Source organism: Equus asinus, chromosome 21 (genome assembly GCF_041296235.1).
Source record: "Equus asinus isolate D_3611 breed Donkey chromosome 21, EquAss-T2T_v2, whole genome shotgun sequence".
Classification (NCBI taxonomy): Eukaryota; Metazoa; Chordata; class Mammalia; order Perissodactyla; family Equidae; genus Equus; species Equus asinus.
Window position 1 is genome coordinate 43,918,164 of NC_091810.1, and position 26,555 is coordinate 43,944,718.

A 26,555-nucleotide genomic window follows, 5' to 3' on the forward strand; every position below is an offset into this window, starting at 1 on the left:
GTCTGGAGTGTGTCCTTTGTGCTGTGCTTTGGACTCCATGTTTTCCGTGTTTTTCATCCCCTTTAATCCTCACAACAATCCCAGGATGCATGCATTTCATTCCCTTTTTTACAGATGAAGAATACGGAGTTCAGAGAGGTAAAGGAACTTATGGGTATTTGGGAACTTGGTATCTAATGAGGGTAGCACCACAAAAAGGTGGGAAAGGACAGCCAGCCATTTGGTAATAGCTGAGAAAATAGGATCACTATATGGAAAAAACAAAACTGGGCCCTCGCTTGGCCCTGTATGCAGAAGTGCATCTCAGCTCCATTAGAATCTCAAAAAAGAAAGGCAAAATGTTAAAGCTAATAGAAGATAATTTATAACAATCTTTTTAAGACCTAAGAATACGAGAAGTCTTCTTAGTCAAAATCCAAAAAGCATAAACCATGTCATGAAAAAATAAAATAATTTGATTTTATCACAATCTAGGATTCTTATCCAAGGAAGGATACCATGGGCAGAGTTTACAACTAGATGATGGATTGAAAGAAAATATTTATAATGTCAAAAACTGACCAGGAACTAATATCTAGCATATACAGAGAACATGCAACAGATCACCAAACAATAGACAGATAACTCAATAGAAAAAAGATAAATGTTGTGAACAGGCAGTTCTCAGAAGAAGAAATACAAATGACCAGGTCTATTTAGAGGCGCTCAAACTTGCAAGTATTTGGAGAAACACAGATTAAAACAACAGTGAGATATCGCTTTATATTCATTAGGTTGGCCAAAATTGGAAAGGCAAGAATTGGCAGAGATGTATAAAGTCTGCTGCACTGCTGGTGGGAGTTATATGGGTGTAGCCCTTTTGGAGACCAATCTATAGCAGCATTGAGTCAAATTACCTACTTACTTATTTCATTGGTTCTCAACTGGGATCAATTTTGCCCAGCAAGAGCCATTTGACAATGTCTGGAGACATTTTTAGTTGTCACATCTGGGGCAGGAGTGGTGCCATTCCCATCTAGTGGGTAGAGAGATGCTGCTAAACATCTTGCAATGCACAGGACAGCACCCTACCACAAAGAATTATCTTGCCTCTTTGTCTGTGATCCAGCAACCTCACCTAGGTACAAACTCAGGAAAAAGTCTCACATAGAACCACCAAAGGCCTGGGTGAGGATGATTATTGCAGATTGTTGCTGTAATGGACAATTAGAGGCAATATAGCGTTCTGTCACTTTGTAAAATATGCTCAGTGGGCATGTATGATGGACTGCTGTGACAAGAAGCTACAGACTAGATACACATATAGCAATGAGGATAGTTTTTAAACACATCCTCCTGAATGAAAAGCTTAAGATTCAGGTAGAGATCTATTGAATCATTTCATTTTTCTAAATTAATCAATGCATACCCATGTAACGACACCACTCTTAAGAAGATGCATAAGCAAAAGAGTATGGTTCAAACACATTAGGGGGGCTGGCCCCGTGGCCCAGGGTTTCGCTGGTTCAGATCCTAGGCGCGGACATGGCACCGCTCATCAGGCCATGCTAAGGCAGCGTCCCGCATGCCACAACTAGAAGGACCCACAACTAAAATGTACAGCTATGTACTGGGGGGATTTGGGGAGAAAAAGCAGAAAAAAAAAAGAAGAAGATTGGCAACAGTTGTTACCTCAGGTGCCAATCTTTAAAAAAAAAAGAATTGTAACAATGCAAATTTAAAAAAACAGAACACACGTTAGGGTACATATTAGGGTGGGTTGCCTAGGGAGTGGAGGTTCGGGTTTGTTTTATTCCTCAGAGCCAAGGTAAGGCAGTGTGAACTGGGTTATTGGTATTTCTAAGCCCCTCTGATGCCAGAATAAACAGAACGAAGTTTTAAGGTTTCGTCTTCAGACAAGTGGCTGGACCTCACATAAATGGCCTGATGATGTAAATGTTGCATGTTATAGGAAACCTTCAAAGCGTGCAATCCTTATCCTCACCACCAGGAATGAAGAGTCTGTTCTGAGGACATGGTCAGAAACTGCAGGGCTGCATGCAAGCTGGTAGAGCTGGGGGGGTTAGATCTGTAGGGGAAGGAACCCTAAACTCCTTAGCGTGGTGCTGAAGGCCTTATGTGTTCTGCCCTGCCCACCTCCCTGAGCTTGTCTCTACTTACTGCCCTCCTTGCTCATGAGGCTATAGCCGCACCGGCCCTATTTTGGTTCCTTGACTTTTCCACTTTTTCCTAGGGGGTTGCGTATGTCATTCCCTATGCTGGGAATGCTCCCTTCACCCCTTTCAAGTAGGTAGTTCCTCCAGTTCTCTCTGACTGCCCTGCTCACACCTCCTTCGTCACACTTCCCCCGCTTGTGATTGGGTGCCCTGATGATGGTTTCATTGGACTTTAGCAGTGATTAGGTCTCGTTTATTCCCTATAGGTTCCCTATTGAACCTCAGGATCTGTAATCCACAGTGTCAGGCACTGCGTAGACACTCCATAGTATTTGTTTAATAGATCTGTTTATTAGTTAACTAATTAGTTAGTAACTTTAGTTAATTAGTTATTAATTCTTTTGAATATCATGTTAGTGGATTATTTGAAGTTATTTTTCAGCCTCAGAATATTTTCTCCTAACAAACGTGCTTTGGGGATTCCTTCTTCTGTTGTGCGTTTACTCATTGATTCAGCACGTGTTTTCTGGGGCACACTACAGGTGAGGAGGCACTTCGCTAGCTGCTGACGGTCTTGAGATGAACAACAGGGATGTGGCCCTTGCCTTTGGAGAGCTTCCAGCTTCAGATAAAGCAACAGGCAATTGTGGTGCACAAGGGAAAGTTTTGTGCCTGGAGTGAGAACAGAATGCTGTAGGAGGGGACACATAACCCAGGCTTTGGGGGTGCATACAGGGAAGGGTTCCTCAGGAAGTGTGGTGACATCTAAGCTGATTTCTGGAAGATAAAGAGTAAGTAGGTGGACAAAGGGGAAGGAACTAGACCAGTGTCCCAAGCAATGGGAACGGCGCAGGCAAGGGCTGAGAGGCAAGAAATCAAGCTTTTGTGATTTGGCAGAACTCCATTTGTGTGAGGTTCAGGTAACACAGACCAATTCCGTAAACAAAGAACAATGAAGGAAGAGCAGAAGACGTGGATTCGGACCCCATTTTCCTCTCCTCGCTTACTGTGGGTGACTCATTTTACCTCCCTAAACTCCAGTTTTCACCATGTATGAAATGGGAAAAAAATAATGCCTGCCCTTCTTTTCTCAGAAGATGTAAAAATCACTTGAGGGGTTGTCCATAAAAGCTCTTTGACAGAAAAGGCAATGTCCTTTGATGTCAAGGTCTGTATGGGATTCATTAAGCAGAGACATGATTGATAGGTCAAATTCACTCTAAAAAGTTCAAGTAATACTAACTTGATCTAGAATCTGGGCTGTCAATATGGTAGCCACTTGCCATGTGTGGTCATTTAAATTAAAATGAAAGAAAATTAAAAATCAGTTCTTCAGTTGACTTAGTCACATTTCAAATGCACAGTAGCCACATGTGGTTAGTGGCTGCTGTATCAGATAGAAAATATAGGACATTCCCATATCACAGAGTTCTGTTGAGTAACTCTGAACCATACTCATCCTAATATAGGAATCATAGGCATCTGACACCTTAAAATACTTACATTACAGGGCAGGCCCCGTGGCCCACTAGGTTAAGTTCACATGCTCTGCTTCGGTGGCCCAGGGTTTCGCTGGTTCAGATCCTGGGTGTGGACATGGCACCACTCATCAAGCCATGCTGAGGTGGCATCCCACACAGCACAACTAGAAGGTCCTACAACTAGAATATACAACTATGTACTGGGGGCTTCGGGGAGAAGAAGAAGGAAAAAAAAAGATTGACAACAGATGTTAGTGCACGTGCCAATCTTTAAAAAAAATTTTGTATTCTTTGGTGTGACCATTCTTGTAGGACTTTAGTCTATGGAAATAGTTGGACAGATATATAGGAATCTAGGTACATGGATATCCACATTTATTAAAGAATCATTTATAACAGTAGCGGAAAAAAGGATACATTCCGTTTGTTCAACAGTGGGGGCTGATTAAATCAATAATGGTGTGTTCGTACAGATAAATATGTTTGTACATACTCATAGTGGAATATAATATAGCTGTTAAATGGGATAATACAAATATGCATTTGTTTTCATTAAACCATATTGTACACATATCATTGTGTGAACAAAGGATAATGTGTATAGTGTACATTCATTTTAGGATGTGTCTGTTTGTCTGTTGTGTATGTGGAGAAGAGGGGAGGGGAACAAGAGATGATGAGAGAGAAACACAAAAAGATATTTGGAGGGATATTTGCCAGTATCTGAAAATTGTTTATTTTTGTTTGATGAGATCACAGTTTGTTTTTATTTTTCCTTATCTATACCTTCTGAGTTTTCTTCTAGAATACGAATTGTGTGTATAATCAAGAAAGAGAGTTAGAGGAGTGAAAATGTTTTCACATGTCAGAATATGAAAATATGTGCATGAACAGAAGACTATTGAGACAGATTTTTAAAACATAGAGTAGTTGGCTGATGATCTGCAGACATGCAAGTGAGTTACACATATTTTGTGAGGAGAAGGATTTATCTCTTTAAAATCTTGTCATCGTGGATTATTCAGTGTGAAATACATCTCTTCTCTTTCTGTGGAAACCTTCCCTGCCCCTTTGACACTAGGCTCAAGAACCAGCAGAACCGTTCTCTGCCTGAGATGCCCTTGATCATAACATATTTGGTGTGTCTGAAAATGTGTTGAAAAGGTTCGTACGGGCATTTTCCCTGCAGTTCGAGGGATCGCAAATGTGGCGAGCAGTTGTTCCAGCTACTTGTTTCCTGCAAAACCTCGGTGATTTAAGGCATGGATGCCAACTGATTTGGACGAAAGTTCAGTGGGGACTTTCATACTTTGGTTGTGTCAAGAGACAAGTGGTACTGGTATGATCGCCCAGAGATTGCATTGTGGTACCAGAACTTCATAGTTGACCATCTTTTTGAATGGCAGGCTGATAAATTTAACTTTTATACATATTTGCACTAAGTGCTGTAAAATACACGGCCTAAGTGAAAATCAGCAGCATGACACCCATGTTATAAACACGTTCACATCCTAGCTCTGACTTTTCAAAGAAGTGATGGCTTATCGAATTTGGGGGCCAGGGTCTTCCTTGAGTGTCTGTGCCATTCTGAAGAAGCCAGGGAATAACTGCTCCCAAGACTTACAACTCCATGATGAGTGGCAGCTTGGTCCAGGGATCCTGCCACATGGAGTGATGGTAGAGTGTTTATCTTTCTCTACATTTAGGGTGTGCCATAAAATGCTTTGGAAACCAGAGAAGAACCTTTGCAACTATACAGGGAAATTGAGAACAGAAAAGTGAAGTTTTGCTCGTGATGACCCTTTAGCATCTCAATTCACACATAACTAGCAGCCCTTCTTTTCCTATCTTCTTTGCAAAAGCCACAGAATTCAGTAGAAAAAAAAGCCTACATTGAGGGACACAGCTGCCGTTCTTTGACAGGAACATATAAACTTCTTACTTATACCATTTTTCTCTAGAAAACTGAATGAAGTTCAGAAACCAGTCAAAATTCTGGAGCTTTTTTAAACTCCAAGTTTCATAAGAGTTTGTGATTTGATCATAAAAATTGATTTAAAAATTGAGGTCCACATTTACCCTAGATCTTTTCAATATAGAAAACAAAAGGGAAAATGGGCAGTATAACCATATCCTCCTCCTGAATTTCAAACAAACAAATATCAAAATGCATGGTTTTTTCATCTCAAACCATGCAAATATATTACTTCTAACTTAGTTTTATGACCTTGAATGGTTAACCTTTCTGCATCTCAGTTTTCTCACTTGTGAAATGGGAAAATCAGACCAGACTGGACACTTTTTAAATTTCTTCTGGCTCAGACATGTTGGCAGTGCTCCCGGCCATCCTCCACCTGCCCCCATGCCTGAGGCTGGTTTCACTCTGTTTTTCCCTAGTCCAGGGATTATTTTAGAATGGGCAGTGGTTAATTTCTGAGGAAGATTGAGTTGCCTAAAATATTGTTGCAGATGTAAATAGATTATGAATGTAAAAAGGATTATGATCGTTTTATTCCAAACTCTCTTCAAAAGAGATCTTCCTATGACACTTTTACCTTCCCACTTAACCAGCAAAAACCGTTGTAGAGTAAGCTAGGAATAATGAATACCACCAAGGAGTTTGGTCCAGAGGCCCACAAGAAATTCAACCTTCACCTTATATAAAGTTGCTGAGGCCGTTTTCCAGCTAGCATGGCCTGCCACTGGAAGCTCCCAGAGTTTGTTTGCTGTTTCATTGCCTCCTTCGTGTCCTCTCTACCAAGAGTGAAGATACCAGCTGTTGACTTAGGGGGGCGGTTTCCAGGAGGACACCAACAGGCATCCTGCAGCCTGAGTCAGATAATTTGTTAGATTTTCTGTAAACCTTGAATTTTTAAATGATGGTGATGTCTCCAGTTTGCTGTCCTCAGCTAAATGGGGAATAAGTGCAGAGAGTTTAACTCTGGACCCCTCATTGCTAAAGCATGAGCTCCCTCCAGCCTAATGGTAGTCTTATTTCCAAATGCCTGGGTCATTTCACCAGAAGACACTATTATATGTATATAGTTACTGGGTTCCCAGGACAGTTTAAGTAAACTCAAAGAGTTCTGAGAAACCCATGTGTTAACTGGGGCAAGGCTAAGCTGTAGGGCTTAAGGAATATATATGTTTAGGGGCCAGGCTTGTGGCACAGCAGTTAAGTTTGCACATTCTGCTTCGGCAGCCCAGGATTCGCCGGTTTGGATCCCAGGTGTGGACCTACGCACTGCTTGGCAAGCTATGCTGTGGCAGGTGTCCCACATGAAATAGAGGAAGACAGGCACAGATGTTAGCTCAGGGCCAGTCTTCCTCAGCAAAAAGAGGAGGATTGGTGGCAAATGTTAGCTCAGGGCTAATCTTCCTAAAAAAACCCCACAAAAGAATATGTATGTTTATCTCTCCCTCTCTCATAACAGTTCTAAGGTGAGGGGATCCAGGTTGATAGGGCTGTTCTGCTCCATGCCATCTATCACAAACCCAGGTTCCTTCCATCTTATTGCTCCTTCATCCGCTAGCACAGGGGTAAGCAAACTATGGCCTACAGGCCAAATTCGGCCTTCTGCTTGTTTTTATAAATAAAGTTTTATTGGAACACAGCCATGCCCACTTCTTGCATATGGTAGCAACGTTACTACAGCTGTTTCTGTGCTATAGCAGCAGAGTTGAGTACAGGCATACCTCAGAGACATTGAGGGTTCAGTTCCAGACCACTGCAATAAAGTGAATATAGCAATACAGTGAGTCATAGGAATTTTTTGGTTTCCCAGTGCATATATGAGTTATGTTTACACTATACTGTAGTCTGTTAAGTGTGCAATAGCATTATGTCTTTAAAAAGTGTACTTTAATTAATTAAAAAATACTTTATTGCTAAAAAATGCTAACAATCATCTGAGCCTTCAGTGTTTCGTCTTTTTGCTAGTGGAGGGTCTTATAAAAAACACAATATCTGTGAAGTGCGATAAAGCGAAATGCAGTAAAACGAGGTATGCCTGTAATTGTAACAGAGATCATATGGCCCACAGAGCTAAACATATTTACTATCTGAACTTTTACGGGAAAACTTTGCCTACCCCTCCCTAGAATGGCTGAAGTTGGGTTTGGGCCCCATCCCTTTGTGGCAGCCAGAAAGGAACAAAAATAAGTCATTGAGAAATCATGTCCTTCAACCTAAACCAGCACCCAGAAATCAACACATTATTTCTCACGTTCTCTGGGCAAAACTTAGTCTTATGGCTGTATCTAACTGTAAAGGCAGCTGTGAAATATCTAGCCAGGGAGCCAAGTACCTAGGAAGGAGGGAACACAGCTTGCTAAATAGTTAGCAGTCTCCACCATATTAAAATTATCCCACCCGAAACATAGAATCCATTATATACCTAGTGGACCTTTTTAGGACATTCAGAATAATTCCCATTACGAATGCTTACATCGCACCAGGTACTATAGTAAGGCTTTCACATTTATCTCATTTAATCTGCTCCTCTTTACCTGAGAAATCCCTCACATGTCTAATTAAATGCTATTTCTTCCAAGAAGGCTCCTTTGATTCCTCTTGTCTAGGATAGATGTTCCTTCTTGGAGCTTCCTTAGCACCTGACACATCTCTGCAGTAGCATCTCTACCTCTTTATTATTATTGCTCGCTTCTATGTCTGCTTTCCACGCTTAGCTCCATGAGGTTGGGGATTACATTCATCTTACCCATTGCGGTATCTTGGGACCCAGCATAGTTCCTGACACATAGGCGGCCCTTTAGACATCCCTGCTGAATGCAGGAGTGACCGTGGTGAGGTACGTACAACCGGCACCTCCCATTCAACAGATGAACACATTGAAGTTCAGTGAGGATATGTCATTTGCCTCTTGGCTACTAAATAGCCACTTGTCACTTGGCCATTTATGGGCAAAGCTTGGGCTCTAACCCAGGTCTGTTTGCCTCAAAGTTCATGCTGTTTACTCTAAGCCAAGTTTTCTCAACATTGCCACTGTTGGCATTTTGGACTGGATAATTCTTTGTTTAGGGGGCTGGGGAGCACTGTACTATGCATTGTAGGATGCTTGGTAGCATCCCTGGCCTCTACCCACTAGATGTCAGTAGCACCCCCCAGTTGTGACAGATGTCTCTAGACCCTGTCAAATGTCCCCTATGGGGAAAAATCACCCCTTTATTTAGGCCAGATGAGAACCACTGGGCTAAATTCTACTGCCCCTCAGTTTTGCTTAGAACTTCAGGAATCCGTAATTTCCCTGCTTTAGCTTGGTGGCAACTTTGGGATTCTTCCTTCCATGGGGTAGAAACCCTCTTCTTAGCCCAGGTCATATACTCCCTCCTTCCTGAAGTCTTCCTTGATGCAACCTTCAGATAGCCAGCCTTTCCGTCCTCTGCACTCCTACTGTGTGCTGTTTTTATTACTTTCATGATGCTTTATTAAACCTAGGTGTTTCACTGCCTTTCTCTTCTAGACTGTGAATTACTTAAGAACAAGGATGCGTCTTCCCCAGTTACCACCTGCAGGTGACACAGGGTAGCCCTCAGTCGTTTGTTGAGTTGAATTATAGCCATCTGAACCAGATGGGGGCTGAAGACTAGGAGGGAATTAGTGAGGAGGAATTGCGGGCAAGGTCTCCTGCTAGAGTAATCCCATCATGACTGTTTGTTTTAAGGGTTTCCTACGTCTGGGAATATAGCAGCCATCCCTGGACTAAACTTCTTTCATTCATTTTTTTTGTTTTATTGAGAAGAAGCAAAACTTTCAGGACACCCCTGGACAAAGGGTACCATTATTCCCTGTGAAATGCACTGCCAAGTGATAGCCTTACTGTATTACCCCTGGCCCTCTGCCTGCTGGGGGGACTCTCCATCATTCAAATAGCCCTGAGCCCAGAGCTGGGGGTGTTCATGTGGCAGTTGGGTACAGATGACAGAGGGCTCGGTTTTGACCTTGTGACCTCAGGCAAGTTATTGAATCTCACTGAGCCTCCTTTCAGTTACTCAGCCAGTATTTATTGTGTATCTACTCTGTGCCATTCACTCTCAGGGATATAGCAGAAAATGGAACAGACCCAAATCTAAACCCTTATGGAATGGAGAGTCTGATGGGATGGGCAGGAAGCAGATAATAAACAAATTAAATACATCAGACATATACTGGATGACATGGTAATGAAAATTAACCCGAGATATTTAAAAATATAGACTTGGTGTCTGTTATGAAGATTAAATGAGCTCATGTATGTCACATGTCTAGAATATCATTGATGCTTAGTTAAGTTTAGTAGGGTCTCTGTCTCCTTTCCTCTATTGTTTCACCTGTAAAGTGGGAGTAAAACTATTGCTTCTGTGTGAACACTGGGGGCTAAATGTAAGTAATCCTGATACTGATTCACACTGTGTGGCACTGCGGATTTTAACATTGTAAAGCTCTATCATCCACTTTATCTCCAATAAGTTATCACATTTCAAGTGCAAGACCCATGGTTCTGGAAGACCCCCCTGGAGGAAACAGAAGGAACCGAGCCTTTCAGACACCTGGTCCAAGCAGGAAGTGGATTGCCCGGCCTCGGTAAAACAGACTCTGACTGAAGCAATGGAAAGAATGATGGTTGCCAGTTGTTGCTATTGATTTTTAAGATCCACTCCTGCTGTGGAAGGTGACTGAGTTTCGTTAGTCCCCAGAGGGCAGAGTGGCAGGGGGCTAAGCACACTGGCTTTGAAGTCAACCTGGTCTTGTCTCTGTCACTACTTCACAGTGGGTCTGGGGGCCAGGAGCTAACCTCTCGGAGACTCAGTTTTCTCTGGGGATGCTGAGAGGAATGATGGAGATAAGGCAAATAGAACAGGTAGACGTAATTGTGTTCACCTGGCAAACCCAGTAGACTCCTAATCGTTCTCTCGGCCTGTAGGATTGGGTGACCACTCCTTGGCCAGTGTTCTTTCTACAGGCAAACTGACAGCATCACACCCCACTGTCTTGATTGTAGAGTCCACTCTCCTAAGCAGAACACCAGGTGGGCCTAAGGAAACCTGGCCCATTTTGTGGGTGCAAGAGAGCTTTACTTTATGAGTATATACATGGGTGAAGCCAACGCTATAAATAGTTGTCCTCAAAGGGTAATCTGGATACCAAGTGGGTAAGTGGATAATTGTGGCTGCTTTACTAGACACTATGAGACAGTGACAGGGATTAGATTATCGTTGCTGCAACTTTTTATTTTTTTGAGGAAGATTAGCTCTGAGTTAAACCTGCTGCCAATCTTCCTCTTTTTGCTGAGGTAGACTGGCCTTGAGCTAACATCCTTGCCCATCTTCTTCTATTTTATATGTGGGACGCCTGCCAGAGCATGGCTTGCCAAGTGGTGCCATGTCCACACCCAGGACCCAAATCACTGACCCCGGGCCGCCGAGCAGAACATGTTCACTTAGCTGCTGTGCCACTGGCCAGCTCCTGCAGCTTATTTTTAATTGTTTTCAAACTTTAAATCCCTTTGAGAGTGCTACCAAACTTTCTAATATTTGAAAATATGCTACACATTAAAAAATTTGAGAACCACTGCGGGATACAAGAGTTAAATACAGAGAAGATAGTTTGATCTTGTACTACTTCCAATCAATTGATAATGACTGCCAGAGTACTGTAACGGGAACTGTACCCAGGCTGGTTTGAGCACTGAAGAAATTCTAGGATTGTTTGGTGATGTCTGCCACTGTGGCAGAAATGGAGAGTGGGGACTCGAGTGCAGGTTTTGCTCCTCCTTAGATTTACTTGTGTATTTTAAAAGTTGCTAGAACGAAAGAGACTAAATCATTACTGTGTCTTCTGCAATCAACCCCATCACGAAGATGGCCCAACATCTGTTCTCAAAATGAACCAATATTCCATGACTCTGTTTACAGTTTGACACTCCACTACAGTTCACAGTTGTTAACTTTACAGATAAATATTTATAAGTTGAGTTCTGTGAAATTTCATTGTGAATTAAAAAATATTGGCAGTTAAACTGATATAAGTCTACAGGGGACCAGATACAAAATATTCCTGGATCTTTGCTTGAAAAAAAAATGATGTCCTTGTAAAAATCATTATCAGAATCTCATGGTAAATATTCATCTATTGAAAATACTTTTGATTTGAGGGTTTTCATTGGGAACTGGAGTTTCCCTCATTTACTGTTATGTGTTAGAAGTCTAGCATAAAGTTTTCTTAGCATTCTTCATTAATATTATTCCCAGTAAACTTTTGTAATTTGATATATATATTTTCTTAAGTGAGGGATAGGAAGGTTGTGGCAAAAAAAAAAAAAACCACTTTATTTTCTCAATGTTATTAAAAATTTTTATAATAATTCTTTATTTTTACTAAAATTACAATAGGAATGGCAAAAAATTCAGCTTAGAATAGTAAGCAGTTAATTATCAACACTCGAGACCTAGAAAGAAGAATATACTAGAAATTGCAGACTATTGTGCCGTCGGTTGCTGATCTTTCTTTGAAGCCAGACGTGACCTTATCAGATTTGTTTAGTATCACCAGAGTTCTTGTATTTTTCCCCGGCTTCAGAACAATGGAGTTCAGAGGTCAAGAATACCTACATTCCACATGAGCAAACTTTTCATCCTTTGAAATCATAGTGATGAATAGTCAACAGCCAACTACACTGTATATCCAGGAGGAGAAACCAGAACACTGAAGCTGCTATGAGCTCTTACAGGCTGTGATGCAGCAGACGTCTGAAAATAAATTGTCAGTGGCTTTGTAAGTGACACTGGGGGAGTTTAATCTTCTTCATAGAAGGTATCTGGCTTTTTGTTAATCCTTCATAAAAAGATCACCGTAGATTCACTGATTTTCCCAACTAATAACTTGGTTATTCCAACTGGGGTATTTGAAAACTTCTGAAAGTTTTGTTTATGTATTTATAGGCTAGGTATTTCAACATAGGATGGAAGTTTATAATTCTTAATAAACTTTTATTGGTCAGCATGAAAAACTAACATCTCATCCTTATTTGAAACGATGTGTTCTCTACGTTTTAAAAATCACCAGCTATGATGCTTTTTCTACATCAGGTATCAATTGTATCAAAACCAAGATGGTTTTGTTAAGCTGTATTTTCTCAATGAGCATATAATAGACATATGCTTACAAAAATGATACAGCTTTCCCATATTCTAGTTTCCCTTCCTGAGGGATCTCACTCATCCCAACTCTGATTTCCCTCTCCTCCATACTTGAGATCATTCTTCTAAATAATATCCACATTTATTTATGACCTCTTCATAGATAATGCATGAGCAAGCGTAATACCCTGGCCCATAGTGGACACTTAATAAACATCTGTTGAGAGAGGAATATCTAAATGTGATATACGCAGTTAATATTATTCAGGATATTAAATTTGTATCTACAAATTTATAAGTGAATAAATTTAACTTTTCATAAGTTGTAGATATATATTGTGATATCCAATACAAAATCCACTCAGACTGTCAATTTGAACTCTGAATATGTTGGTTATGTGTTCATTTCATCCTGAGATTTTTTTTTCTCTTTTATATTCTTTAGGGTAGTGGTTCCCAGAGTATGCTCTCTGGACCAGCAGGATCAGCATCACCCAGAAACTTGTTAGGAATGCAAATTCTTGGGCCTTACCCCAGACCTACTGAATCAGAAGCTCTGGGATTAGGGTGCAGCAATCTGTGTTGTAACAAGTTCTCCAAGAGGGCTGGCTCCATGCCTCTGCAACTTGTGCAGTCACATGGCACTCTGCATTTAGAAGAGCCTTGTGCTGGGTTTAATGGTTCGACTGTCACCATCTTGGAATTCTTAATAATTTCTTGGCAATGGGCCCACCTTTTCGTTTTGCCCTGCGCTCTGCCAAATTCTACCCAGTGCTGACTCCAGGTGATGTTCATGCACACTCAGAGTTTGAGAACCTCTGTCTTTGAGAAATATTCACATTTCCTCTAGATATCTGATCAATTGATTATTTGATTATAAATTAAAGCCTATTCAAATTGTTCTAACTAAATTGTTCCTGAGAGAAGTTAATACTAAGTTGTGTTAATATGTCTCTTAACTTAGTAACCTGGGTTTTAGATGAAACTTTAGGTCTCTCCTGGCTTTTCATAGCAGTTGCCCAATAGTTACAGCCAGAAGTAAGAGTGCTCCTGACTTTTCGTGTCCATCTTGGACCTTCTCTTTCCTGGTTCCTATGACAAGTTTTTCTGAGCTTGTCAGGTGCTGGAAACAGTTAGCCAATTTTGTTGCCACAGCAAATTACCCAGGTCTGTAGGTTTATGGATGTCTTAAGAAAATCTCTCCGTATAGGGGTTGATTCCCAGACGCTGAGTTATATAACAAAATCACAGTGAGTGGCTCAATCAGGGCACCAGTAGAAACAAATATTTCAAATTAAGATAATTCAAGAAGCATTTATTTACAAAGGGATTAATTCCACAGGTGTGGGTATAGTGTAGGGGAACCATTTGGGTTTGTGCAGAAACCCAGGGCTATAATACCAGAGGTGTCACCACTTCTAGGCCCAAAGGGACAGGGAAGGAGAGGTTCCCAGAATCTGGAAGAAGTCGCATAGAGTTTCTCTGAGAAGGATAGTAACTTTCTGTCAAGGGACACAGCCAGTCTGAAGTGAACTCACAGGGAGGGAACCAGGGGGATAAATGTGCTGACCTCACTCTCCTTCTTACATTCATCTCCTGCGATTAGCTTATTCTGCTGGAAGCCCACGGGCAGGAGCAGACTAATGTGACCTGTATGTGTCAGCCTGTGGGGAAGAAAGCAAGGAGAGAAGAGTGGAGATGGATTTAGAGGAACATATGAACAATATCCAGCATAGTTCCCTTCATTTGCCTCGTGGCATCTACGCTTGTCCTTCCCTCAGGTGAAAAGTTAGCGTCCCAAACGCAGGAGAGACATGAAGTCACCTCAACTCCTGTGTCATTGTGAGGCAATGCCAATTTGGTCGTATTTTTATCTAAAACTTGAGCTACCACCAGTCTTGTAAGGTAGCAGAAGGTGAAAGGGAGAAAAGAAATGATTTAGCTAAACAAAACATAACTGCTATAGCCCCCATCTCTCTAGCTGGCCATGAGGCCTCATTGATAATCATGGTTTTCTTCTTCTATCACCACTTCTCTGATCCCCTTACCTTCTGCTGTCACTTCAGCTGCATAGGGTTCTTGACTTGGTACAGTGATCCATACCATCATTCCTACAAGATCTAAGTCCCCGATGGCCTTGACTTTCTTGGGTTGCTGTAGTTTTACACTTTCATTTAAGGGTAACCTGATAAATCCTTGGGTTCCACATATCTCCTTCCTTATACCCATTGCATAGCAGTAATGGGAACCCCCTTCCCTAACTGTTGGTTCAATGGAATGTGGTGCCCAAAATCGCTAAGGGATAACCTCAGCTTCTAATTTATCACATCATGATAATGTTCTTTGGAAGCAAACATTCTTCTAATGAGTTATCAGGTGTTTTACTGAGAGGGATCACTCCTACTTCCTCCTCTCAGTTTCCTGATCCATGTATCCTTACTATGGGGGAGATGGCATGATATATTGGCTTGTGATTTAAGATGTATACTGCATTCCTTTATGACAGTATCCCAACTTCTTTGGATGTTGTCCCTCAGCTAGTACTAGACCAGCATTTCTAGGTAATGGGCCCATTTATGTACTTCCCTTGCTATAAAATGTGTCTCATGGTTGGAGGTGATGTTGTGCAGGATACCATGTGACAGATAAGACATTTTGTTTGTCCAGGAATTGTGGTCCTGGCAGAAGTACTGAAAAAGAGAAGGGAAATCCATAAGCAGAAGGTTTCTATCTCTTTTAAGTCAAAGCGCTGACCTCTTCAAAGTCAGAGAAGTCTAGTGTCATCAGTCTGTCCCTCGGTAGCTAATGAGCTAGTTAGTCCCACTAGGTAGCTCGTTAGGCTCAGTATTGGCCTTTGCTGTGAGCAGATTTGGTACTCGGCTGTGGGGATAGTTTGATCAGCCTTAGTAAGAAGAAGACTTGACTGAGTTGTGCATGGTCCCTGTCCCTCCCAGTGTGGCCAGTGTCTCTTCCAAACGATATAAAGATGATAAACCAGTTAACTTTGTTCATCACCTTCCTACTTACATGTTCTTTTTCAGTACTTTAGTTATGCTTTTCTTGACCAGCAGATTAAACATTATTTTAAACAAAAATATGGGCACTTCTAAACGAACCTGTATATAAAGTTATTTTCAAAAAAATAATGTTCTTTGTCTCACCATTTCTTCTTACATCTCAAACTTGCCTTCTCAGTTTATAATTGTCTGTGCTTTTGTAAGTTCTTTTAGTGGAGATCTATTGGTGATAAACTCTTCAATTTTTGTTTCTCTAAAAATGTCTTTGTTTCGCCCTCATTCTGGAATCACCCAATTTTAGGTTGATAGTTATTTTCTCTGTGCAATATATTATCCACTAACCTCTGGCTTCTATTGTTTCAGTGGAAACGTCTGCTGTCTAGCTAATTATTAGTGACTAGCTTTCCTCTGTGATAGTTTTTAAGATTTTTTTCCTTACTGCTCTGTAGGCTTACTACAATGTATAGGCGTGAATTTGATTTTATTTATTCTGCTCCCTATATGTATGAATTCATATCTTTCACCAATTCTGTATAATCCTCGGCCATTATCTCTTCAAATACCACTTTCCCTCTGTGTCTCTAGTCTCTCTTTATGGAACTTCAATTGTTTGTGTCTTAGACTTTCCCTCTATATTCTCCATATTGCTTAACATCCCATTCTAATTGTCCCTCTCAGACTCTGAGCTGCACGCTGAGTGATTTCTCTCTTTATATCTTCTAGTGCACTCATTCTCTCTTCAACTGTCTCTAATCTGCAACTAAACCCATTCACTGGGGTTTTAGATTTACCATTATATTTTTTGTTCTCCAAAGTTTAATTTTGATTTTTCAAATCTTTCTAGTCATTTTTGATAGTGTCATTGCACGCTCACTTTTATTTAATTCTTTCATTTATTTCTTTAAGCATTTCATGAATAGTTATTTTATATTCTGTAGTTAATAATTTCAGTATCTGAAGCCATTGGAGATGTATATCTAAATTTGCACTTATTATTTTTATTCCACTGTCTTTCCCTTATTGGTAATTGGTTTCCTTATATGCTTGATAATCTTTGGGGATTTGTATTTGGCAAATCTTAGTGGAAACCCTGAGTGACTAAAATAGAGATGCTTTTCTCCAGAGAGGATTTATTTTTGTTTCTTCTGAGAGCAAGGGGCTGCTACCAACCTAGGACCACTTAGGTCTTTCAATAATCCTGGTTTAATCAGGCTTCGAGGTTAAGCTCCTCCAACTTGCCACTGGCTTAGTCTGTCAGTTGTACAGATGACCTTGATATTTGCTTTCAGAGCAACCCTGCTATTTATGTGGGCTTTCAGCACACTATTCTGGTTTCAGCTCAGTTCTGGAGTTTTGTTTGTTTATCTTAGTCCTTTAGAAATTTTCTTTTCTTCCCATGAGCCCAACAATGCAATAAAAGTTATGTTTTGGAAGAGCCCTTCATAGCATCTAGGCAGCCATGATGCTGGAAGCAGAAGTTTCTTGTTTCTTATGCTCAATGTGCACACAGTATTAATAGAAATAATTTCTAAAAGAATCTTTAAATATTTTGTTTGTCCATCTTAATTTTATAATATTCCTGTGTTCTAAATTTTCCAAGATTTTCAATTTAACCTACATCTCACAGATCTTTCTTTAAATCCCATTAGTTGCCATGGATATGGATGATTGTGTACCTTTTTTTTTCTACTTAAAAACTTACATTTATTCATTTCTTGGTAAGAGCATAGGTATCTTGAAATTCAAGGGAGATTTCAGTTTGAATTGCTGTATTTTATGTGGAATCCAGGAAAAAAGCAGGTTTGGGGCCTGAATTACAGAGCAAATTACCTCAATTCCTCACCTCTCCCCTTTTTTTGTAGTAATTAAGTATTTCTCTTGAAGATCATATTACTTTTTTTAAAAAATAGCCTATTTTTTGGAGCAGTTTTAGGTTCACAGTAAAACTGAGTAGAAGTACAGAGAATTCCCAAGTACTCTCTGCTACCACATGTGCATATCCGCCCCTACCACCAATAATCCCCACCAGAGTGGTACATTTGTTACAATTGATGAACCTGCATTGATACATCATTATCACCCAGAGTCCATGATTTCATTGGGGTTCAATCTTGGTGTTGTACCTTCCATGAGTTTGGACAAATTTACAATGACGTGTGGCCACCATTAGACTATCATACAGAGCAGTTTCACTGCCCTAAAAATCCTCTCTGCTCAGCCTGTTCCTGCCTACCTGCCCCCCGGGCCCTGACAACTACTGATCTTTTTATTGTCTCCATAGTTTTGCCTTTTCCAGGACATCATATAGTTGGAATCATACAGTATTGGCTTACTTTTTGTTGTTGTTGTTTTATTTAAACATTTATTGAGGGTTACTCTGTTTCAAATTTGGCAAACTTATTCTTTAAAGGCCAAATAGTAAATACTTTAGACTTTCAGGTCTGTTACAGCTACTCAACTCTGCTGTTGTAGTATGAAAGCAGCCATAGACAGTACATAAACAAATGAATGTGGCTGTGTTCCAATAAAACGTTTATTGCAGAAGCAGGCAGAGGGCCCATGAGCTGTCATTCGCTGATATCTGATCTATTCTAAACTCTAGATCACATTCTTTTGCATGTTGACTCTCCATTGATATTCACCAACCTTGTTTTGGACATTCTTCCTTCTCATACAGCCCACTAAAGACACAGTGATCTGCTTACTTTCTCAGAAAATCCAGGCTTTGCCTGCTAAGGACCTTTGCACATGTTGTTCCCCTTCCTGGAATGCCCTTCCACATGCCCTGTGCTCGCTTCTTCCACTATAGCCTTCAAATCATAACTTAAAGGCTTCCTGCCTAAGAGGATTTCCCTCTATAAAGCCATTTCCCCCACTTCTCATTGTTACTTGTCAAAGAGTTCTGTCATTTTGTTTAGAGCACTTATCAAAATTTGTAACTGTATACTTTTCATTTGTTTGTTTAGTATCTAACTCCCCAAGTAGAATGAAAGAAAGTTCCATGAGGACAGGACCATGTGTATGCTGATTGTGTACCTAGTGCCTGGCACAGTTCCTGGCAAATAGTAAGTACTCTGAGTAATTATTTGCGGAATGAATGAAGCAGCCCTCTGAGGCAGCTCCTGTTATTGGTATCCACCTTTTACAGATGAGGAGGCTTAGATTCCACAGAAAGTCTACCCCAAGTTGTATAGCTAGTAAGTGGCAGACCCTAGAGCCAATCTGAAGCAGACCTGTGTGATTCCAGGCCCTGTGCTGGTAGCCAGTCCCTTCATGGCTCCTTGGTTTCTTGGTTATGTGCAGAGTTGAAGAACAAAGCCATGCAGCTATTCTTGGAGACCTGTCAAGAGAGTGAGAGGTGGGGGGTGGAGAGGTGGGGTTACAGAAGCATGGTGTTAGTATCAAATGAACAGACTCAAGTTAAATAGGAAAAGGATCAGTTACTTAATTGCAAACAATCCCACTGTTAAGGCACAGCTTTATGATTCAGGGGTCAAAACAGTTTTAAGCCAGCGGGATCCCGGTGTTCTTATGGTGGTGAAGGGGAAAGTAAGTAGACGGTTCCATTCTCAATGGAGATCCGGGGCAAAGCGCAGTGCCCCAGCTTATCCAGGAGGTCTGGCAACCATTAAAGAGAAATGACTTCCTAAATTCTAACTGACAGGAGGACTGGATGCACTGTACCATCCAGGAGGCAGAGCCCCCATGCTCAGGGAAATGAATATGGTTTAAAAACTCATGGGATCTTTCCGGTTTGTCCCAAGCTTGAGCATTCAATGTGGAACATTTTTTTTAAACTACAATTTGAAAGAAAGTTAATGTACTTTTCTTAGGATTTTGGAAAGCTGTGTTTTGCTTATTAGTCAGTGGAAAATCTATATGACTAAAATATGTTTAAATGTAAGCTGGCTAATAGAACAGACTCAGGGCAGGAAAATAGACCATTTGAAGCAAATCAACCATTAATTTCATATGTATTACTTAAGAAAAAAGAAAACATTGAAGCAAAGTGAAAATGACATGATGGTCCATTTCAAACATTTGGTAAACGTAACGTAAATGAATTCTCTGCAGTGATTTTGTGAGTTCAGCCAAACCATCAGAGCCAACTTTAAGGACTTCATGATAACTGTGGGCTTAACAGAGTTTTGTGGAATTATGGTGTTAATTTTCTGAAAGGCATCAACTACAAATGAGGATATATTATTTTGTCGAAGAAATAATCCATAAACAGAATAAAACTTGTCTGGGTGTAACAGTGAGTTGTATAGAAGGGTTTGTCTCCAAAGACAAAGAAAAGATACCTATGCTCGCGCACACGTACGTGAAAACTATTTGTTTCAAGAAAAAGCATATTTTGACATCTTCCTGGATCTTTTACTTTTGTGCAGTAAACATAATTCATCATTTGCCAAAAAGGGAATTGAAGTTACAATAAAGCCCATGTCTGCACGCACGTGTGTGTGTGTGTGTGTGCATGCACGTGTAATGTGCCTTAAAAATAAAAGCCTTGAAAAACTGGAGGAAGTAACTCTGCTAACCACAAAATCCATTATAATTACTATGATTGATCATCAAGTTTGGCCCTGAACTCCCTGGCAGGCAGGGCAAAAAGAGAAACAGGATAAATTGTACCATTTTTGTTATTAGAAAGGAGGAAACAGACTAGTTCCTGGAGATAGAGATTTTCCTGGCACCAGATATTAAAAGGAGATTTTTGTGTGTGATTTTCTATAGGAATATTGAATCACATAATGGATAATGCCCTCAACAGCGCTTTCCAGCAAATGCAGATGTGGTTTTCATAGAGCTGTCTCCTACAACAACCCGCAATAAAAGCTGGAGCCATAACATTAAGTGCAACTTAGGGAAGGCACATTTTGTGAGAGTACTGATTTTTATTTTCATACTATAAAAGGTGCATGGTTTGGCTTTTAATACATATTTTAAAGGTCCAGAGAGAAATTCTAATTTGTTTGCCTATGTAGCAGAGATCTGGCACAATTTCTATGTCTAGGTACTTCCCCAGGTTTTTTGTTTGGGTATATCACACATTAAAAAGTATCCACTGACCATTATCTCCTAAATGTTTTGAAAGTTCCGAGCTAGCACGCAAGTTTTTTTGTTGGTTTACCTGTCTCTTTATTCATTAACATTGTAGTAAGGTTTTCAATAATTTGGTTAAGGTAGATGGAGACCCTAAATTACGTGGTTATTCATAGGAAAAATAGTGTTACTCCTTTCAACATATTCAGTTAAATTATTTCCACTTCATCTAGGCTTTTCTACTTGTTTTTAATTTTAACTTTTTTGTTAACAATAGTATTTTGTTATCGTTACATTTATGTCAAATTAACATGACTTGTGAAATAATCAAAAGACTTTTATTTTAATCTCCTACCAACCCTTTAAACATTTAAACAGTAGAGGAAACCTTCCCCTTGTCACTGGAACAAAACTTAGCAGGCCCGGTATCTTTTCTGCTCACTCCACTGCAAAAACAGTTCTGTAGATACTGTAAGTCAGGCAATCTGTAATTGGACTGTTCACCTGGGTTTTTGATCAGCAAACAGTCAGCTACAACATACTCAGAAGATGTTGACGATTGGTTGAATCCATTCGTTTAGAAAGGCTAACCCAGCAGTTCTCACCTTTTTGTGTTCATAACATTCCCTTACATTCTATTGTTTTATGGACAGATCCATTTACTGCCCAAGGCCCAGGCTTGGAGCACCAGTAGGTGTGGTTCTCCCATCCCATGTATCAGTAAACACGTGAACTTTTGCTGGTGATGATTTGACATTTGTCTTTCCTCTCTTATTTCTTAGTTGCCAAAAATGACACTGCACTCCATACTGTATCCCACAACCCATTCAGCTTTCTTGTCTCTGGAAGACATGGTAGTCCCTGGCAGCACAGAGCCTCACTTGTGGCCATTGGAGAGCTGCCGGAGACTTGGTTTTGCCTTGTCAGCTTGGGAAAGTCGTGTATACTCATTTGTTAGCTCATCCTATATTTTGGGAAATGGTAAATGTGAGAAATTGTCTAAGATTTCAATTTGCATGAAGATGTTGAATTTTATTCAGGTTTCCATTACTGTTGTTATTGGGCATTGAATATTCACGTGTGCATTTCATTGCTGCATGCAGTGAACAACAAATGGAAATCAAAAGAAAGTTCTTTCAACAAATGGTTATTGGACTCCTACTGTGAACTGAGCACAGGGTGGGGCAAGTGGAGTGTGGGGAAGGAGGTTGGTCAGCTCTCTTCATTTTAGCAGCACAATAGCCTAAAGAAGACATGAACATTTGCAAAAGTAAAATTATCTGTTAAAACGATAGTGGATAGCCTAGTCCACAGCAGCTTTTTAACATCTAGCTTCAAGAGCTAAACAATACCCAGTCCACCCTCAGCCTTCTTGCCTGCTCCCCTTATTGGGAAAAATGGGGTTTTCTTTCTTGATTGTCCAGAGTTTTGCTGAGTTAGCAGACACAGTGCAGTTTACTCAGTCTTAACCTCAAAGAGTGCAAGGGGAGGCCGGTGAAATATTGCACAAGCCCAGCGTTGGGTTAGCCATGAATTATGCATTGTGTATTTAGACTATTCTACTGTTATAGTCTGTTTATCTGTTGACTTCCACCAAGATTTAGGGTTTTGTTGGACTTAATAACTTGCTTTATTTTGTTTGACATGTATTTTATGTCCTTCATGTGCATGGATACATAAGATACACAGTCGTGGGTGAGGGTCTGGAGAGAAAGCCCAGCCCCGGAAGCACTAACTTTGAGAACTCAGGCGTAAAAATGTTCACATACTTTTCACTCTTACAGAGAGCTAATCAATATGATGATGGATCAGAGTTTTCCCTATCACCACCCCTCAACACAAGACAGTTAAACAAAGGGAAGGAAAATGAGTTTAGATTTCTCTTATTTCTAAATGTTGGGGTTTTTTTTAAAAGCTGTTCCTTAAATTTAAAAAATGTCAAAAGATGGTCAGTGAATTCCATATTGATGTTCATTGTTGACCACAACTAAAAATTTTACTGTTTTAGACCCTATTCTAATTTTTAATTCTTATTCTTTTTTTAAGTCCTATATTCAAAATTGTTGTCTGGTAGGTTAATATAGGGTTTGTCATGTCTCAAAAAATAAAAGCAGTATTATGAAGATACTAAGATGACACTTGATTTTAGCTTAATCTGAAAAAATCTCAGACATTTCTCAGGGGGTGTGTGTTTGTGTTTAGGAATTTTGAAGCTATTAAAGGAGAAAAACAAAGTAAAAAACACACTTAGATTGTCTATATATAATATGGTTCATTACAAGTCTGCTGTCATATATATGAGAGAGAGAGAGATATCTTTATGTCTACTTATATTTAGCAATTATTTCTAGACTTTTTAAGCCTATTTTACTCCCTTATTTCCATCCTGTTTTTTTGGGGGGGGGTGGAATTTAAATGATCTTTATCAAAACAGAGATGTCAGCTTCTAAAAACTCTCCAACTCTCCAAATGGAATTAACTGTTTACCCAGCTCCTATTTTCATCAACTTCCTCTTCCCACCACAAGTGCTTGTGGTATCTAGAATGAAATCTCTTTCCCTCTGTTTAGTCACAGAGAATTACATGAATGTCTAAAATAAGGACAATTTACATTTGTGCAACTCCCCACAGTTTTAAACAGCTCTCCTTGAGTCACATAAAGACCCCTGTTGGACAGAAGGGGCCGTGGAGGCACAGCAGTCTTGGCCCCCTAACATCCACCCCAGGTCACACCAATCGGGAATGGAGGATTCCATTTTTATAATTGAATCCAGGTCTTTTGACTCCAGGACCTGTGCTCTTTGCTAGGCTCCATATTGCCTTTAAATGGAAGACTAACAATGAAATAAGTGTTCATTGAGTGTTGCACCTCGTTTATTCAATAAACATTTATCTACTCTGTGCCAGGCATGTGGTAGGCACTGGTGATGCCTACTGGTAAATGAGACCTCAGTCCCTAGCTTCACTGAGCTCACAGTGTGGCTGGGAGATGGGCCAGTGTCTCGGGTTGGGATTCCCCAGAGGCAGGCCTTCAGACAAGAATTCGTGTGCAAGTAGCTCATCTGGAGGGAGAGCAAGCTAAAGTATTCACCTTCCATCTTCTTTCACCATTAGCTGAAGAATGCTCTCAGGAGTATTAACTTCTAGTGCTCCTGGCCTGTATGTGCAGGGCAGGCCAAGAAGAAGCCCTCAGGTGGAGTTGCAAGTGTCCACAGTAGGACTCTGTTGGCAAATTCTGTGCTTGTGAGTGCCAAAGGGATGAGGGTGAGGCACTGACCAGGGCTGCTGGGGCAGGGAACAGGGCAGCAATCTGTGGTTAGTGTGTTATGGGAGGCTACAGGAGCACTGAGGGGCCATCAAGAACACCTTCCAGAGAAACTAGCAGTTCCCTGAGACCTCTGAAACCAGCAGAATTAACCTGGTGAAGCCTGTAGGGAAAGCATTCTAGGTGGAGGGAATTATAAGAAGTTCCATATGGCTGGAGTGTGACGAGAGATGAGCAAGGCAAGGTAAGAAGAAGTCAGATTCCAAGAGCTTAAAAACCACAGTGGAGAATTTGAGTTTATTTGAATTTATCCTGTAGGCGATAGAGAATCACGAAAGGATTTTAAATGCAGGCGTATCATGATGGTTTGCATTGGGGGAAGATCCTTCAGGCTTCAGTTCAGAGATTGGACGGAAAAAGTCACAGTTGGAGACTGGAAGCCCAGTTAAGAGTACGTTGCAATAATCTAGGCTCCTGAGGCTAAGTCATTTCCTTAAATCTGGCCAATAGAACAGCCTCTCTTCGGGCTGACACATCCCAACAGTGTCAACATTGGCGGCCAGATCAAATCATGTTGATGCTAAAAGGTCTTCTGGCCTTGTCAAGTGATGTGGATGAAGGCTTTGGAAATTCTCTTGCCTTTCTGCATCACCAGCAGGCTCATTACCCTCTATATTTGATCATTTGCTTAAACAGGAAAATTTTTATTTCCTTTTTCAAAAACGTGGCTAAAATTTTTTAACTCTCTCCAGTTTATTATCCCCAGATTACAGCAACCCCATGCCTTCTGTTCCAGTGTTCCTTGTGAGTTCTTCTCAGACTAATTGTTTGGAAAAATGATAGCAATTTTACCTGACATAACCCCACAAAACGCCTTCATCCTTCTTCTTGCACATAAATTATTTTCTTTCATTTATACTGAATGTGTTTTCTTTAAACCAGGTTATATATTGGGTTTCTTGTCTGTGTCTGTAATCTCTTTAGGCATCAGTGTCGTCTTTTTAGATTGGAAACTCCTAAGGGATCTCAGGTCTTATCTGTATACATCTCATGGAATAGTAACAAGTACAAAAGGTGCTGCTTAAATGTTTGTTGCTGCTGCTGGCACTTTGCTTTCAGCTTCTCTGGGCATAAGGCCCTGAGGACTGAGAAAGAACATAATATCCTTGGCCCCAAGATGTTCTCTTAGGCGGTTTATGCAGGTTTTTCTGCTTTTCTGCTTATTTTCGTATGACAATCACAGTGGGTTGTGACTTATAGGACAAAATTGGGACCATCTAGTTGTAACCACAAATACTAAACCTTAGGCTAGTGGTATATTCGTGTAGTGGAATACTATAGAGCAATGACAATAAACTATTGTAACCTCCACAACCAAGATGAGTCTTGCCAACATATTGAGTGAAAGAAGCCAGTCACAAAGGAGAAAAGAACATATGATCCCATGAAGTCCAAATGAGCAAAACTAATCTGTGATGTTAGGACAATGGTTACTCCTGTTGGGATGTGACTGATAGAGTGCACAAAAAGGCTTTGGAGTGCTAGTTATGTTCTATTTCCTGAGCTGGGCACTGGTTACACGTGTATGATCACTTTGTGAAATGCATGGACCTGTACATTTACGATGTGTGAAATTTTCTGTATGCATGTTATTCTTCAGTAAATAAACTTATTTAAAAACAAAACAAAAATGAAAATAGAAACTTTAGGCCTCAGAACCGAATAAAGCTAAACCTAATGGACATTCACTCCAGCATGTATATGTTTATATCTGGGAAACCAAGGCCCAGGGAAGACACAGGGTATATTCAAGGCCTCCAGACAACTACCCAGCTATGCAGTTGATATGGCACCCAAAGGGCCCCTCTCCTAGGCCATTGCTCTTGTCTCTGTATCATACTAATTATATGATGGAGTCAGTGTATCTGGAGGGGAATTGAGGAAGAGGCTGAATGCTTCAGAAAAATAGCCTCTAAGACAAAAATCCATAGGACAAAAGGATCAAGATACTTTTGTATTGCTTTTGTTTGTTTTGTCTTGAATTGCCTCCTGTACTCCCATTGTAGCTAATGATCAGGCTGGGGAGAAACAGACGGCATTTCATGGGCCCTTTCCCAGCATATGGCCGGGACCCAGGATACTCTTTGAGGAGTTGCTCCTGTTGCCCAGTGTTTAAGGAACTCTGAGATTGTCGGGGAGATTCTGGACCATCTTTTAAGGCAGACCTGTGGCTCTTCATCCCGATTGGACCTGGCCCAACCCCTGCCACATTCTTCTTGGCTTTCAGATGAAAGAAGGGAGGTGGTAAGACTTGCCCTACACAGTATTTGAGGTGAATGGATTTAAATGGGTATATGATTAATTAGGATATAGGATTCGTTAGGAACCTTTCCTCTTCCTTCTTCCAGTCAGTCTAATCTGGAAGGTTCTGGAAGCACTGGGTTATTTTGTG

At 40.5% G+C, this 26,555-nt stretch overlaps 1 protein-coding gene across 7 annotated transcripts in view; it reads left to right on the forward strand.

Annotated features, from left to right (window-relative positions):
• The window catches only part of ERC2 (ELKS/RAB6-interacting/CAST family member 2), a 912,338-nt gene that overhangs the window by 607,231 nt on the left and 278,552 nt on the right, over nucleotides 1-26,555 (forward strand). The gene's annotated exons all lie outside the window — the stretch shown is intronic.